Below are 16677 nucleotides of genomic sequence, written 5' to 3'. Positions count from 1 at the left end.
CATTCCCTGGCCGATTAGTACATTAATGAGAACGATATTCCACCGAAGCACAACAAAATAAAAGAAGAATAGAAACATAGAAAATAGGTGCAGGAGTAGGCCATTCGTCCCTTCGAGCCTGCACCGCCATTCAATATGATCATGGCTGATCATCCAACTCAGTATCCTGTACCTGCCTTCTCTCCATACCCCCTGATCTCTTTAGCCACAAGGGTCACATCTAACTCCCTCTTAAATATAGCCAATGAACTGGCCTCTGTGGCAGAGAGTTCCAGAGATTCACCACTCTCTGTGTGAAAAATCTCGGTCCTAAAAGATTTCCCCCTTATCCTTAATCTGTGACCCCTTTCTTATTTTAAGCCATAAATTTGCCATTTAGTTTCCTAATTCATTTCCTCCCACCACCCCACCCCCATTCTTCATAGCCTTTGTCAAAATGTAAATGAACTGACCTGCTGGTTTGCACTTGCCATCTTTCTGGCTCTTTCCCTGAGGATGCTCATTACAAGGTAGTTTTACTCACTGATAAGTATGGAGTCTAATGCAGAATAGTACTGTACAAACCCAGAGGTTACTTTGCTTGAGTTAGCTAAAGTCCTCCTCTTGCACCGCGTGTAAAGCTATAAAACTTTGGAATAATTTTCCCCCCTGTCTGTGGCTCATTTTCTTTCCTTTCTATTTCTCAGCTGAAGGTGTTTGCCCTCCTTGTGACGACACTCCATGTAGGCCTGAACGTTCCCACCCTCTCATCACGTGGACACCAGCACACGAGCTTTCACGGTGAGTGTTGTTTTCCATATGTATCTGGTTTGGGGTCAATAAACTGGAAACATACAGTGGCCTCCATAATGTTTGGCACAAAGACCCATCATTTATTTATTTGCCTCTGTACTCCACAATTTGAGATTTGTAATGGAAAAAATATCACATGTGGTTAAAGTGCACATTGTCAGATTTTATTAAAGAAGATTTTTATAGATTTTGGTTTCACCATGTAGAAATTACAGGTGTGTTTATACATCGTCGTCCACATTTCAGGGCACCCTAATGTTTGGGACACATGACTTCACAAGTGTTTGTAATTGCGCAGGTGTGTTTAAATGCCTCCTTAATGCCGGTATAAGAGAGGTCTCAGCACCTAGTTTTTCCTCCAGTCTTTCCATCACCTTTGGAAACTTTTATTGCTGTTTATCAACATGAGGACCAAAGTTGTGTCAATGAAAGTCAAAGAAGCCATTATGAGACTGAGAAACAAGAATAAAACTGTTAGAGACATCAGCCAATACTTAGGCTTACCAAAATCAACTGTTTGGAACATCATTAAGAAGAAAGAGAGCACTGGTGAGCTTACTAATCGCCAAGGGACTGGCGGGCCAAGGAAGACCTCCACAGCTGATGACAGAAGAAACCTCTCTATAATAAAGTAAAATCCCCAAATACCTGTCCGACAGATCAGAAACACTCTTCAGGAGTTAGGTGTGGATTTGTCAATGACCACTGTCCGCAGAAGACTTCATGAATAGAAATACAGAGGCTATACTGCAAGATGCAAACCACTGATTAGCGGCAAAAATAGGATGGCCGGATTACAGTTTGCCAAGAAGTACTTAAAAGAGCAACTGCAGTTCTGGAAAAAAGTCTTGTGGACAGATGAGACGAAGATTGATGGCAAGAGCAAAGTATGGAGGAGAGAAGGAATTGCCCAAGATCCAAAGCATACCATCTCATCTGTGAAACACGGTGGTGGGGGTGTTATGGCCTGGGCATGTATGACTGCTGAAGGTACTGGCTCACTTATCTTCACTAATTATTCAACTGCTGAGGTAGTAGCATAATGAATTCTGAACTGTGTAGACACATCCTATCTGCTCAAGTTCAAACAATTGCCTCAAAACTCATTGGCCTGCGGTTCATTCTACAGCAAGACAATGATCCCAAACATACTGCTAAAGCAACAAAGGAGTTTTTCAAAGCTAAAAAATTGTTAATTCGCGTGTGGCCAAGTCAATCACCCGATCTGAACCCAATTGAGCATGCCTTTTATATGCTGAAGAGAAAACTGAAGGGGACTAGCCCCCAAAACAAGCATAAGCTAAAGATGGCTACAATACAGGCCTGGCAGAGCATCACCAGAGAAGACACCCAGCAACTGGTGATGTCCATGAATCGCAGACTTCAAGCAGTCATTGCATGCAAAGGATATGTAACAAAATATTAAACATTGACTACTTTCATTTACATGACGTTGCTGTGTCCCAAACATTATGGTGCCCTGAAATGGGCATAAACACTGCTATAATTTCTACATGGTGAAACCAAAATGTATAAAAATGGCCTTTATTAAAATCTGACAACGTGCACTTAAACCACATGTGATTTTTCTAATGTAATTTTCAAATTGCGGAATACAGAGGTAAATAATTAAATGGTGGGTCTTTGTCCCAAACATTATGGTGGGCACTGTAGTAAAGGTAGCTCCATTATAATGGTGTTTCAAAAATGGAAAAAATGTATTATGGCAGTACAGTTGCACAGCAGCATAGTTGCTGCCTTACAGCGCCAGAGACCTGTGTTTGATCCTGTCTATGGGTGCTGTCTGTATGGAGTTTATATGTTCTCCCTGTGTGACCACGTGGGTTTTCTCCAGGTGCTCCTGTTAGCTCCCACACTCCAAAGATGTACAGGTTTACAGGTTAGTTGGCTTTGGTAAAATTGTAAATTGTTGCGAGTCTGCAGGATATTGGTAGTTTACCCGGTGATCGCTGGTCGGTGCGGACTCGATGGGCTGGCAGAAGGGCATGTTTTTGTGCTGTATCTCTAAAGTCTAAGTGGGTTATAATGACTATGTCTGCTAAATTAGGGAGCACTCTTTGTATTAGGTGGGCCGAAATGATTATAACCCAATTTGGATTGGGAACTAGATAACCATGTAAAATTACTGTGTAAATTAGAAAAGGCTGTCTTGGGGAAAAAAAACCCCATCAGTGTTGGAAGAAAATCCTCTTTACATGTAACCTGGCACAGTAAATGGACATCACCCTCTCTTAAGAATGTGGCTGCTAGTGACCGCTGGTGGCTATTATAGTTAAATAAACAGTAACTTCTATTGATAAATGTGCACTTATACTCTATTTTACAATTTAAAACATAAAACCTTTAGTATTTTTTATTTAAAACCCCCCCATTATTTTTGAAAATCCTGCAGGATAAAATACTTTGTTATAGTGATTTTTAAATTCTCTAGCCCCCAACACCTCTAAGCCCTCCATTTCCCATTCACACAATTATTTTTGCAACACATATTATCTGAGGAACTCAACGGTCACATTGTTTCACGACAACCTATACACATTAAGGATGATTGGAAAAGACATAGACTGGTGAGATGGGCAGGTATGTGGCGGATGTTGGTCCCAAGTGCGAGGAGATGCGAGTGTAATTAAATGGTTCAAGTGTCGAGATGTTGTAAGGCCAGAAAAAACGAAGCATTGCATGTCGATAAACCTTCGGCTAAGCATGTCAAGAAAAGAAAGCAATTACAGTTACAGTATGCTTTTTATTGGGTGTGAATTTGTGCAGGATTAAAATCATACACACTAGGGGCAATTTACAGAAGCCAATTAACCTACACACCTCCACTTCTTTGGATGGTGGGAAAAAACCGGAGCACCCAGAGAAGACACACGCAGTCACAGGAAGCCGGAGCACCCAGAGAAGACACACGCAGTCACAGGAAGACATTTCCAAAGCTCCTCACAGCCAGCACCCGTAGTTTGAATTGAGTTAATTGTCACGTGTACCGAAGTACAGTCAGGATTGAATCCGGGTCTCTGGCACTGTGAGGCAGCAACTCTATAGCTGCGCCACTGTGCCACCCCACTTGCCAAGACTTCACACAGAGAACTTGATGATGTGATGGATGATGTGTTCAGCATCTGCACCATTGCAGTGAGCGGACACTTTGTGCTTTTCGTTGATGCCAGTGACCAATGGCATACCAAAACACTAGTTCCAGGTTATTCCACTTTTGCATCGTACACACTAAGGGCAATTAACAAAATCCAATTAATTAACCTACAAACCTGTACAGACACTAAGTGCTGGAGCAACTCAGCAGGTCATGCAGCATCTCTGGAGAAAAGAAATAGGTGACTTTTCGTCTGCTATTCCTTTTCTCCACAGATGATGCCTGACCCACTGAGTTGCTCCAGCATTTTGTGTCCATCCTTGGTGTAAAACAGCATCTGCAGCTCCTTCCCTTACAACCTACAAACCTGCACGTCTTTGGGAGGTGGGAGGAAACCAGAGCACCTTGGGGGCGCGGGGGAAGAGGAACCATGAGATAACGGGGAGAATATACAAACTCCACGTGGATAGTGGCGAATGTCAGGGTTGAACATGAAGCTCTGGTGCTGTGAGTCTGCAGCTCTGCTGCCCCGCACTTCCCTCTGGAACGTCGGCTTCTGGACTTTAGTGCTCACGCCTCTGGAATGGGACTTGAGCACACACTCTTCTGACTCAGAGATGCAAGTGTTACCAACTAAGGCACGGCTGCTTTAAATTAAATGAACTTTTTTACAAGACGTTCCATTGGAAATTCTCGTAATTTCCACTATCTGGAAAAGCAGGTCCAGACTAATAGTTTCGAATTAAAAAGGAATTTTACTCTGAACTTAGCTACAAAAACGGAATCTAACTTGCAGAATAGAAAGAAACTTGCCATTTATTTCCTTGGGACATCCAACGCGTTTCACCTCTAGTGAGGTGTCTTTGAAGTGTGGTTGCTGCTGGAGGACAGGAAATAATGCCAGTTGCTGCTTTAAGTGCTGCTTTCTTCAGTGGAGACAATCTATTAAATTGAGATGTATAAAGAGTGCTGAGTATCCTTGTACAGCGATCGACAGAAAGTTAAAGTTTAGGTACTGCAACAGCGGGGAAGTTAAGACAACATCTTGGCCAAGGGCAATGGAAGGAAAGAGTAAGGAATCCTTGCTGCCAACTCCTCGGGACGCTGGCGAGACCGTACCTGCAGGACCGTGCACAGCTTTGGCCCTGTCTCAGAAGCACTGCAAACCAAGTTTTACCAGGTTGAGTTTTGGAAGGAGTGGGCTCCCTTTCTGGAAAGAATGAGCTTTTCCATTCGAGTCGATTTCATTGAACAAAAATGTACCACCTCCTCAGACTGTCCCAGCCCCCATCTTCCCTCCCTTAAAAAAACAACATTTCCCTGTTCTCTACATTATCTCACGATGTAGCAGGTTGCCTTTCTGCCCATCATGTCTCTGCTGTCCCTCAGAGCCATTAGATCACCCACACCAGAGGCCCCGCCCCACCCACCTACATACTAGGGCCAATAAACAAGAATAGTTGACCTACCGACCTGCACGTCTTTGGGAAGTGAAAGGAAACTGGAGTGTCCACATGTGCACACCGAGACAGACAGGCAGCATGTGGACACGACAAATGGGCATATGCACCAAAGCTAGTACGTTATTAAACAAAAAGACTTTTGATTTGATTTTACGGTCAATGGAATATTTTTACAAGTACATTTACTATGGTGCAGAGAAGGCAGCAGCTGGATTGTGTGCATAGCAAGCTCCAATATACAGTAATATGTCATATTTGAGCACATATTGTGCCCTATCTTCCTACTACCATCACCAGTATTTGGCACCGGGAGTAATCTAGAGATTACTACCATTAAAGTCCAGCTTCTTAATCTTTTACCCAACTTCCTGTATTCACATAGCAGAACCTCATCCCTTTTCTTACCTTTGTCATTCTTTCCAATGTACACACCGACTCCTGGTTGCTCCCCCTCCCCCTTGAGAATGTTCTACAGTCACTCCAGGGCATCCTGGACCCTGGCACCATGGAGGTAACACGCCATCTTTCTTGGGATGTGTCATTGAGTATAAGAATCAGAAAGTCATGATGCATCCTGATGCATAGGACTTTGATTGGGCCTCCTTTAGAGTACTGTGTGTCATTCTGCTCACCCCATTCCAGGAAGGATGGGGACGCTTTGAAAAGAGTGTAGAAGAGATTTACCAGAATGCTACCAAGATTAAGACAAACTTGGATTGTTTTTCTTTAGATCACCTGAAGTTGAGGCGATAGAAGTATTCAAATTTATGAGGGGCATAGATTCGGTAGATGGTCAGAACCTTTTTCCCAAGCTGGAGATATAAGATACTTGAGGGTGTAGCTCTTAGGTGAGAGGGGCAAAATTTAAAGGCAATTTCTTTACACACTGAGTAGTGGGTGCCTGGAAAGAACTCCCAGGGCTGGTGGTAGAGGCGATATGAAAGAGGCTTTAAGGTAAGCACGTGGATATGCTGTGAATGGAGGGAATTTGATCATGTATAGGCAGCTGAGATTGGTGTATAATGTAATAAAAAGGAACTGCAGATGCTGGCTTATACCAAAGATAGACACAATATGAGTAACTCAGGTCAGGCAGCAACTTGGGCGAAAATGGATAAGTGACGTTTTGGTTCGGGGCCCTTTTTCAGACCCTTCTTTGCTTTTTCCTGGCATTATGTTCAGCACAGACTTTGTGGGCTGAAGGGCCTGATGCTGTGCTGTGCTTTTCTATATTTAAACCATTTGGTAGATTGAAATGTCACTGCAGGAGATTAGTGGCAAGCCTGCAGTGACGTTTGTCTCCCTTGACCATGTTGGCACTGGCTTAATGGTTTGCACTGGCTTTGGATGTGGTGCATGAGGTGAAGAAAGATACTTTGTACAGGTAGCCATGCCCTACTTCAGAGCCTTCTGCTGCTACTGCTTCCCACTCCACTCTAATTTTAAACGTTAACACATTAAATAAAAATGACTTAGAATTATGCCCCCTTTTCCCACCACAACATTAACACACCCATGGGACTGGAGGAGATTTGCTTACCCTTTCCCCCATTTAAAAAATATAGACTTCGAGAGATGGTAGGTGAGTGCTTCTTTGATCATTAACTGCAGAAGAAGTTACTGTTTTCTTTTTTTCCTGTACTGAGCATTCCTAACCATCCTGGTAGGGAATAGGATCTGAAATGGCCACTGTTTGGATTTTTACAACCTTTGCGTTCAGGGAAATGTATTTATTTAATAGTGGTTAATATTTCTGCTTCTGTAGCAATGGGTGGTTTGTTTTTGGATTGCGGACTTTGGAGTGAATGAGTTACAGCTTGTAGTTCCTCAGCAGGCAAGCTGATGCCATGGCCTTTGGCTCCTGCTGCTGGTGCCCAGGAGATGGGGCCAGTGTGGCTTCCAGGTCAGCGCAGGGTTTAGGCTGCTGTCTCCTCCTCATTATTGTAAAACCAGCCGTTCTCCGTACAAGCCTCTCCCGACGTCTTTGCACGCGCATGCCTTTTCACCGACCGCACACTTTAGGCTGCCTCTTCCCATCCTCCAGGGATTTCCACTGAGGCATCCCTGCATTCTGGTTCCAGCTGTTCATCAAGCCCAGGCACTGCAAATCCCATCTCCTCCCTGTCTTCCTCCATCCCATCTTTAGCAGCATAGTCCACAGACATCCGTTTCTTAGACTCTGGAATTCTTTCCAGGTTCGTTTTAAACGCTTCCCAAAGCCGATCTCCTTTTTGTCACCTCGGACCAGTCATCATGCACGCTGCTTGAGCAGTTTCCCGCCCATCAGTTATACAAACCAGTGTCCTGCCCTCATTTCTCATCCCTCCCTGAGAGTAAGGCCAGTCCCGGGTATCCCACCATCGCTGAGTGCTCACGTGGCCTTGAGCCTAATCTTGAGTTCCACTATCTTGGCCTGCATCCAATCAGGTGGCAAGAATAGGACACTGGGAGCCTCGGCTGTATCTTGTAGGGACCAGCAATCAGTGACAACTATAATCGTGGACCCTCCCTCTGTGCCCCATTCCCTTCAACCTAGAAAGCCCTTGTGGCATCCATTGAGCTGCGGACGTTTTAGAAGGGTCTCGAACCAAAACGTCACCCATCCCTTCTCTTCAAAGATGCTGCCTGTCCCTCTGAGTTACTCTAGCTTTGTGTGTCTACCTGATGTTTTATAAATGCAAGTTTCTCTTATCTCAATTGCCTCATGAACCCTACTCCTCAAAACCACTGTAACACCAGGAATCTGGTGCCTTTCTGAAACCTCTTTCTGAGCAGCCTCGTGTTTGAGCTGGAGGCATGCTGAGCAGGATGGAATGTGTCCCTACAAGCATAGTGTGGCTCTGCCATTGTTGAACTGTGCGCTTGACCTCCAGAGCCCTCTAGGCTACTGATCTGGGTGTGTGTATATCTATATATCCTGATATTCTGTTGGCGCTTTTTTGTGGTTGTTTCATTGTATTATCCGGAAAGTAAAAGTGATGAGTCAGCCCTCACTTCCAGGTCTGATCTCAGCACTCTGACCACAGGAATTATGTGGCAGACGAAATCTATTGGCCATCAGCTTGTCATGCACCAGTTGCTGGTGCCGAGCGCGCGCACTGGGCTTTTAAAGGGGAGCCATTTGGCTGCCGTGTTTAACGTAAAAGGGATTAGTGTTTCCAGACGGGCCAAAGTGTGAAATCTGCTGCCAGCTGCCTCGATGTGTGGTCTAGTGTTACTAAGGGCTGCAATAGCCTGGAGATGCTTGCCAATATCAATAGTGAGATATCCCTGATTGCCTCTCTTTTACCCTCGATCTTTTCGCTCGGTTCCAAGGACAGGCCGTTACAAATTGGAGGAGTCTTGCTGAATATCGGCTCCCAGATGAGCAATCTGGTAGCCCTATCGATCGTCTTGGCTCGGGGAGATCTGGCTGCGTTTATTTTGTCAGAAGTGGTGCCCCCACTGACATGGAGATCCCAACGCTGAGGAACCGAGCTGAAGGCACCATTGTGCTTCTAAACGTCATCTGATTATAATGCTGCAATTTTATTGAAAGTAAACAAAAGTGAAGTGATAAAACCCAAGACTGCAGGGTGATGTTCCCCGTTACATTCACTTCCCCACCATGAGGTGAGCGAGGACAAGGATTGTAAGTCCTGACCACCATGCCTCATCCATTCAACCTATGTTGACTCACTGTCACTCCATTCCCGTTCTCACAAGTAAAAATAGAAAACACTGCCGAACCCAGAGATCTGAAGTACAACAGAAAATGGTGAAGATACTCAACAGGTCAGCAGCGCATTATGAGATAAACAGAAACCCAGTGACCTTCATTAAATCTTCCTTGACCTGAAATGGGAACTGTTTTTCTCCCCAGGGATACTTCCTGACCTGTTGAGTGTTTCTGACATTTTCTCTTCCCCATCCTCATCCCCCCTCCCCTCCTAATTTCCTCCAACCTCTATTTTAACCTGGTACACAAAAATGCTGGAGAAACTCAGCGGGTGCAGCAGCGTCTATGGAGCGAAGGAAATAGGCAACGTTTCGGGCCAAAACCCTTCTTCAGACTCTATTTTAACCTGCATGTGTGATGGTCCTGGGGAGGAAGGAAGGTACTGGAATGGTTCCATTGTTCCAGGGACAAAGGATTTCAGTCATTGGGCCAGTTGGGAGAAGTTGTTGTTCTTCCCTGGAACGGAGAAGATGAAGAGGAGATTTGATGGGAATAGGAATGACGATGACTGGCCCAGATCATCTTTGCTCTGCGGTCCTTGAAGTATACACGACTTGGCACAGTTTTCCGATCCTTCCTTGCCTAATCAGAGAAAGAGAGGCAATCTGCTCTCATTAGTGCATGGTTTAAGGACTAGGGGATTTCTACAAATAGTCAATCTCTGCAAAAAAGAGAGCAATCTCTGCACTCGTGAGAAACTTATTTGAAGACCTGTGAGAAAGGAGCCAGTGATCAGCACTGACGTTTAATCTTCAAGGTGCCTTGATGTATCAGATGGACAATGGTAGAATGGTCTCTACCCTGGTATAATGACTATAACCGTGGTAAGTGGGGGACAAACCCTCCCGAGCCTCTTTCATTTTTGGATATTAGACTTTAGAGATAGACGTGGAAATGGGCCCTTCAGCCCACCGAGTCTGCACCGACCAGCGATCACCTCGTGCACTAGCACTGTACGTCTTTGGAATGTGGGAGGAAACCAGAGCATCCGGGGGAAACCGACATGGTCACAGGGAGAATGTACCAATTATATACAGTACAGCACCCATAGACAGGATCAAACCCGGGTCATTGGTGCTGTAAGGCCAGTAAACTAGATCAGCTGTGATCAAAACGCAGAGCAGGTTCGATAGGCTGAACAGCCTAATTCTCCTCCTATGTCTTATGATATCATTAATCAGGGAACGTTGCAATGGGCATACCGCTTATATATAAGTGGAGGGCATTAATGGAGCATTGTTAATCGTTCAAACCCATTTGGTTGAATGTTGGTAAGTGAAAGAGGGGAAAATTAGTCACTATAATATTTAACTTGCAAAGTGATCTTTAATAATGAATGTTTAAGAAAGAACTGCAGATGCTGGAAAAATCGAAGATAGACAAAATTGCTGGAGGAACTCAGCGGGTGAGGCAGCATCTGTGGAGCAAAGGAATAGGCGACGTTTCGGGTCGAGACCCTTCTTCATTAGTCTGGAGAAGGGTCTCGACCCGAAACATCACCTATTCCTTCGCTCCATAGATGCTGCCTCACCCGCTGAGTTTCTCCAGCAATTTTGTCTATCTTTAACAATGAATGTGCTTCTTTAACTCTTCTGCAAAAGTAGATGTTTGAAAAAATGCATTTGGATTGATTGCCATGACATTTCTCGATCGGAATTTCTCAACCCTCTTAATACACAGATTCTTGCCAATGCTGCTTCAGAGTTGACTGCAAGAAGCCACATTAAAGGCGCTGAGGCGACCCTTTTCCTTCTGTTGCAGAGTTTCTTTCTAGGCATTCTTGCGGTGGGGGAGGGGGGGGGGGGGGGGGTGTTGTTCTCTAGGCATTCCTTCGGCGTGGAAAATTGCTACCAGGAAGGATGGCACAAACTCAGCCTGCCTGTGGGGGGCATGGATGGGAAGGAAGCTTCATAGACACAGCCCCTGTGGCTGCTTACTCATTCCCTGCTAATTAGGAGCAAGGAGACCTCGCATTCATTCTGGAGTTGTCAGCGGGAAGGGGTGAGGAGGGAGGCTGTGGAATGCATGCTCCCATACAACGTCAGCTGTGGCTTAGTTGGCATCACTCTCCCCTCTGAGTCAGAAGGTTGCGAATTGGAATCATGCCTAGTCTAGGCAGTATTGAAAGCACTGGATTACAAATGAGGTATTATTTAAAGGCCCCAATTGTGGAGCAGCTCCGTCCGAGCGTTGTGGGCGTAGCCCAGACCTTCATTCAAACCAACCGCCCTTCCACTGACTCCAGCTACACTTCACGTTGCCTTGGGAAGGCCACTAGCTTAATCAAGGACCAATCTCATCATGGTCACTCCCTCTTCTCCCCTCGCATCAGCAAGAGGGACAGAAGTGTGAAAATGCACACCTCCAGAACTAGTGACAATTTCCTCGCATCTGTGTAAGAAGGAACTGCAGATGCTGGTATAAACCAAAGATATTCACAAAAAGTTGGAGTAACTCAGCGGGACAGGCAACATCTCTGGTGAGAAGGAATGGGTGACACCTTACATCTGTTATCAGGCAACTGAACCACCCTATCGCCAGCAGTTACTCCAGCATTTTGTGTCTATTTTCAGTGTAAACCAGCATCTGTAATTCATTCCTCACTAAAGTAATGACTACTCTGGAAAAATGCTGGCGTAACTCAGCAAGTCAGGCATCATCTCTGGCAAACATGGATAGGTGACGTTTCGAGTTGACACTCTTCTTCAAACAGAAGTAGTTTATTAACTGAAACCCGCAAGGACTTTACAAAAGTGACGCACAAGGTGCTATTTAAATGCAAGTTGTCTTCATTCATTCATGACAGATGGTGATTGTGGGAACAATAAATGTTGTGACTCGTTGAGTCTTGGTCTGTGATATCCCCAGCATGCGCACTCTTTCTGCTGGAACTGTCAGGTTCATGGTGCTGGGTAGACATGCAGCTGTTATGCTGCATCAAGCTGCAAGTGCTTCCTCTGCTGTCAGGGAAGTTGCGCGCAGCCAGTGGTGTCAGGGACTTGCTCTGCATTGTGGATTGAACTGGGTTGGCTGTGAGAATGAGCTCCCATATAGGGGATCCAGAACCACAGGCGTTAGGGTATCCACTGGCAGGAGCCCCTCATGTCTCCTGCCATCAGGATTGGAAGGAACCGGGCCGGCACAGTGGCGCAGCGGTAGAGTTGCTGCCTTACAGTGCCAGAGACACGGGTTCGATCCTGACTACGGGTGCTCTCTGTATGGAGTTTGTATGTTCTCTCCATGACTGCTTGGGTTTTCTCCGCAGTCGCCGGTGTCCTCTGATACTCCAAAGACGTCCAGGTTTGTAGGTAATTTACATTTGGTAAATTGTAATTGTAAATCGTAAGATTGTGCTTGGGTACGGGGTGATCGATGGTCGGCATGGTCAAGGTGGGCCAAGTGTCCTGTTTCGCACGCTGTATCTCTATCAAGTGTGAAGAAGGACTATCCCATGGTTGTTGGAATATTACAGAGCAGTGTTACTAGATGTGGTGAGAGAAATAAGTGGCACTGCCTTCCAATGCGATCGGCTCAAACTCCATAAGGCTTCCAGGCGCCACCAGAACCTCCTTGGCTCTGTGTTGATGCCTGATGTTGGGTGATGTCTGTGTGGAGTTTGTACGTTCTCACTGTGACCGTGTTGGAGAGAAAAATAAACTCAACTTTGCTTGGGTGAGTGGAGTTGGCAATAATGCGGGAACTGAAGTGCATCATTCCAGGATGGATGTGGAGGCTTGAGAGGGGATTCAAAAGAGGTTCACTCGGATATTGTTAGATGAGAGAGACCAGAAACTGTCGCTGCTGGAATATTCAGCAAGAAACGCAAACCGTGGTGAAACCCGCTACTTACTCCAACATTTTGTGTTTGCTTCTAGATTGGAGTACATGAGCAATAAGCAGAAGTTGGACAAACTAGGATTGTTTTTTCTGGAGTGTTTGAGGCTAAGTAAATTGACGAGAGGCATGGATAGGGCAGATGGTCAGAGACTTTCTACCAGGGTGGAAATGTCAAATACTAGAGGGCATAGCTTTATGTTTAGAGGAGCAAAATTTAAAGGAAATGTGAACGGCAATTTTTTAACACAGGGTGGTGGGTGCCTGGATCACACTGCCAGGCGTGATGGCGGAAGCAGACATGATAGTGGCATTTAAGAGGTTTTAAGATAGGCACATGGATATGCAAGGAATACAGCGATATGGATCCCATTCGGCAGAGGAGGTTAGTTTAACTTGGCATCACGTTTGCACAGGTATTGTGGGCTACAGGGCCTGTCCCTGTGCTGCACTGTTCTGTCTGTATTGTTTCACAGTGGGTAGAGGGCTGTGGGGTCAATGTTTGTTATGGGGCCAGTGTTATGTAGGGAGATGTCATGAAGTCACTTGGCAGGGATACATGGCATTTGTCCCACGAAGCCCACGCTGGCCATCAAACATCCATCTATATTGATCCCATTTTCCAGCTCTCGGCCCCTAGCTTCCTATTCCTTGGTGATACAATAGCTTATAGTGCCCTCCATAATGTTTGGGACAAAGACCCATCATTTATTTATTTGCCTCTGCACTTCACAATTTGAGATTTGTAATAGAAGAAATCACATGCGGTTTAAGTGCACATTGTCAGATTTTATTAAAGGGTATTTTTATAGATTTTGGTTTCACCATGTAGAAATTACAGCTGTGTTTGTACACAGTCCCCCCATTTCAGGGCACCATAATGTTTGGGACACATGGCTTCACAGGTGTTTGTAATTGCGCAGGTGTGTTTAAATGCCTCCTTAATGCCGGTATAAGAGAGCTCTCAGCACCAGTCTTTCCTCCAGTCTTTCCATCATCTTTGGAATTTTTATTGCTGTTCATCAACATGAGGATCAAAGTTGTGCCAATGAAAGTCAAAGAAGCCATTATGAGACTGAGAAACAAGAATAAAACTGTTACAGACATCAGCCAAACAGGTTTACCAAAATCAACTGTTTGGAACATCATTAAGAAGAAAGAGAGCACTGGTGAGCTTACTAATCGCAAAGGGATTGGCAGGCCAAGGAAGACCACCACAGCTGATGACAGAAGGATTCTCTCTACAATACAGAAAAATCCCCAACAGATCAGAAACACTCTTCAGGTGTGGATTTGTCAATGACCACTGTCCACAGAAGACTTCATGAACAGAAATACAGAGGCTACACAGCAAGATGCAAACCACTGGTTAGCCGCAAAAATAGGATGGCCATGGCTATCCTATTGGTTATAGTTTTCCAAGAAGTACTTAAAAGAGCAACCACTTATAATTGCTGAAGAGAAAACTGAAGAGGACTAGCCCCCAAAACAAGCATAAGCTAAAGATGGCTGTAATACAGGCCTGGCAGAGCATCACCAGAGAAGACACCCAGCAACTGGTGATGTCCATGAATTGCAGACTTCAAGCAGTCATTGCATGCAAAGCATATGCAACAAAATACTTAACATGACTACTTTCATCGACATGACATTGCTGTGTCCCAAACATTATGGTGCCCTGAAATGGAGGGGGGGGGGGACTATGTATAAAGTCTGTAATTTCTGCATGGTGAAACCAACATGTACAAAAATGGCCTTTATTATAATCTATGTGCACTTTAACCACATGTGATTTTTTTCTATTACGAATCTCAAATTGTGGAGTGCAGAGGCAAATAAATAAATGATGGGTCTTTGTCCCAAACATTATGGAGGGCACTGTATCTGGAAGTTTAAATACTGTGAGTCTTCCTGCCCCCTGTAACATATCGGACAGTTCTTCTACTTCCTGCAGGAAGCTGGAATGGGTGATGTTACGAGGAACCTACTCATGATGCAAACAAACAGAGTGGGGTTTTGTGGGGAATTTAGCCAGATTTGGAGATACTTGCATCTGCCCTGGTGATGTCATAATATGTTCAATGTGGGTATTAAAAGGGAGAAACATGTGCACCAAGCAGACGCACTACACGATAGAAAATAATTGGCCACATGTGTGAGACGGAAATGATACGTGTTGATGACTGCTCCCCAAATGTGGCTGTAGCTCTCTTCAATCAGCTGGAACCCAGCCAAATGTTTTCAGTGTTTGCCTCAAAGTAATAGGAGAGAGGTGATACCAGATAAATTGGTGCAAATTAAAGCACCAAATATTATTGAAGCCAAATGGGACAGTTGTGAGAGTTTCCCACTGACAATCTCTTATGGGTCAGCTTTTAATTTTGCCTCGGGGCCCTGAGAGGTTTTAATTGCATGGGTTTCGAGGGCTGCTTTTCTCTGGAAACTTAAGGGGTGGGAAGGTAAGTATAAAACAGCTATTCCCAGATACTTGTGAAAACACATTCTCCATGCGTTTTTCCCACTTTATTTTCTCACTTTATTTTCTGTCATTCTCTTTCTATCCTCCCCTTCCTTCCCCCCCCTTCCCTCTGCTCGCCTCTTCCCTCTCTCGCCCCTTCCCCCTGCTATCGAGATATCCAGTGAATATATTTTCATTGCTTATAATGTGCGATAAAGGGAAGATTCTATATTTTTTAATCTTCCCCTCCTCCTGGCTCGGTTTCTCCTTCCCCCGCGCCCTCTCTCTCTGGAGAGTTCAGGGGAAAGCAGATAACATGATCAAAGACTATTTGTACCCCACTTCCATCGGGCAGAAAGTACAAAAGCTTGAAATCATATTCCACAGATTCAGGAACAGCTTCTTCCACGCTGTTATCGGACTACCGAATGATTTAATAGTATGGTCACAATCTACCGACGTACTTCATTGCAGCCCCTGGACTTTTTTAAATCTGCACTTTCTCTGTGTGGAGTTTGCACGTTCTTCTTGTGACCCGTGTGGATTTCCTCCGGTTTTCTCCCTCATCTCAAAGACTGCTACATCACCTTATTCTGCTCACTATTATTTTGCCCGTAGAGCTACCTATTGTATGACTGGATTGTACTCGTGTAGTATGATTTGACTGATTAGCAAGCATCTCGGTGGTACCTGTGGCAATAATAACAAACCAAACTAAATTATTTTAGCAGATTTTGTGTTAGTTTCCTTTAAGATTTTGCATTTTAAATATTTGCAGTTGTGTTTGCCGAGACACCAAAATGTGGGATGGGGGTGAAAGAAGTCAGAGTTCCTCTCGTGTGGAGCGAGCGGGTGGCCAAAGTGTGTAATCAGGGTGGCTGTCTCACTTGAAGCCACTGCCCCCTCCAGGAGTAACTGGTACTACAGGCTCAGCACCTGTGTGGAAACGAATAGATATCTGGCTAACTTCCCTTGACTTTGAACACTGGGAGAGACCGTGTCCAAAGTCATTGTTGGTCAGGCCGGATTATAGGCAATGGATCCTGGTCAGAGGAGGGAAAGTGTGATTAGGAGGAAGAAGGGGACGGAGACAGGTTATAGATAGAGTGATACAGCATGAATACAACAAGGATTGTACAAAACCTGCACATGCTGTAATGGGGAGAGGATTGCCTTCGGTCAAGGTGGCCAAGGTTTACATTGTAGCAGAGGTAACTCAGCGGGCCAGGCAACATCTCTGGAGAGAAGGAATGGGTGACGTTTCGGGTTGAGACCCTTCCACAGAGATGCTGCCTCA

General features: G+C 45.0%; 1 long non-coding RNA gene across 1 annotated transcript in view; it reads left to right on the top strand.

Moving 5' to 3' along the window:
- The first annotated feature begins 578 nt into the window (after window positions 1-578).
- LOC116971841 overlaps window positions 579-16677 on the top strand; it is a 70141-nt gene continuing 54042 nt past the window's right edge. Inside the window, exon 1 of the long non-coding RNA XR_004411637.1 lies at window positions 579-780. This is a non-coding gene — a long non-coding RNA (uncharacterized LOC116971841). The remainder of the gene's footprint in view (window positions 781-16677) is intronic.

This window comes from Amblyraja radiata, chromosome 4 (genome assembly GCF_010909765.2).
Source record: "Amblyraja radiata isolate CabotCenter1 chromosome 4, sAmbRad1.1.pri, whole genome shotgun sequence".
NCBI lineage: Eukaryota > Metazoa > Chordata > Chondrichthyes > Rajiformes > Rajidae > Amblyraja > Amblyraja radiata.
This window is presented reverse-complemented; position numbering and strand designations above follow the sequence as displayed.